The sequence below is a fragment of the Carlito syrichta genome, unplaced genomic scaffold (genome assembly GCF_000164805.1).
Source record: "Carlito syrichta isolate Samal-C Ts95f unplaced genomic scaffold, Tarsius_syrichta-2.0.1 Scaffold153624, whole genome shotgun sequence".
NCBI classification, from domain to species: domain Eukaryota; kingdom Metazoa; phylum Chordata; class Mammalia; order Primates; family Tarsiidae; genus Carlito; species Carlito syrichta.
The window spans coordinates 1-1,032 of NW_007097720.1; positions in this window are offsets into that span (position 1 = coordinate 1).

The window sequence follows — 1,032 nt, forward strand, 5'->3', positions numbered from 1 at the left end:
CAGGTCTTGCCAAGTTGCCCAGGTGGGTCTCAAACCCGCGGACTCAGGCAATCCACTCACCTCAGGCTCCCAAAGCATGGGATTACAGGCTGAGCCACCAAGCCCGGCTGTATTTAATTTTTTTAAAAGCCTCATGAAGTACATGCATCTTTGTTTTATAAATAAGGAAAGAAAGGCTAAAAGAAATTGAATGACTTGTTCCAAATCACCCAGTCAGTTTTTGGTGTAGTCTGAATTCAAACCCAGGTCTGACTTCCACTTTAGGATGATTGAGCAATAAGTATACTTTTGGAGGGTCACCTGGGTGATAAAAGACCTGAGACTATCAAAAATTTTCACTACAAAACTGGAACACCAGTATGTGTTTCTAATACAGCCAAAGCACTTTCACTCACTCAAGGTATCTTATATAAAGACTTTTCTTGGGTTTGACCATCCTAACTCCATCCATAATTTTTTCTCTACCCCAAATTGATTACTTTTGTTTCACGGGGTTTTGGGGAAAAAAAGATCTTTAATCTTCCAAACTTTCAGACATAGTCAAGCATTTCCAATGTTATTTAACAATGGTTGTTCAGGAAAAAAAAAAAGACACTGACTTAAGGACACCCTGAGAGTGCTCAGTATTATACCTAGCGTTGAACTCCAGGCAAAGATGTAACAAAGTGAGAAGACAGCACTGACACAGTTTCAAGCATGCATGTTTTTACACAAAGTGGCCACATACAAAACACACAGGATAGTATGAAAAAGACAATGCCACCTCAATTTGCTTCCCTCTTTTTTCTCAGATGATTAAAAGATTAAAGAGAACAAGATGACTGCTTTTTTTGTTGTTTTTACTAAGAACTCTTTATTTATACAAAGACCCATGGCTCAGCTAACTCTAAAAATTATCCAGCAGTCTTAAATGATAAAATTCTTCCACAGTTTCCACAGCGAAGAACTTCTGTTTCATCTATGTTTCTGGAATCGTTTTTTTTTTGAGTTGGAGTCTCACTCTGTCGTCCAGACTGGAGTGCAGTGGCCGCT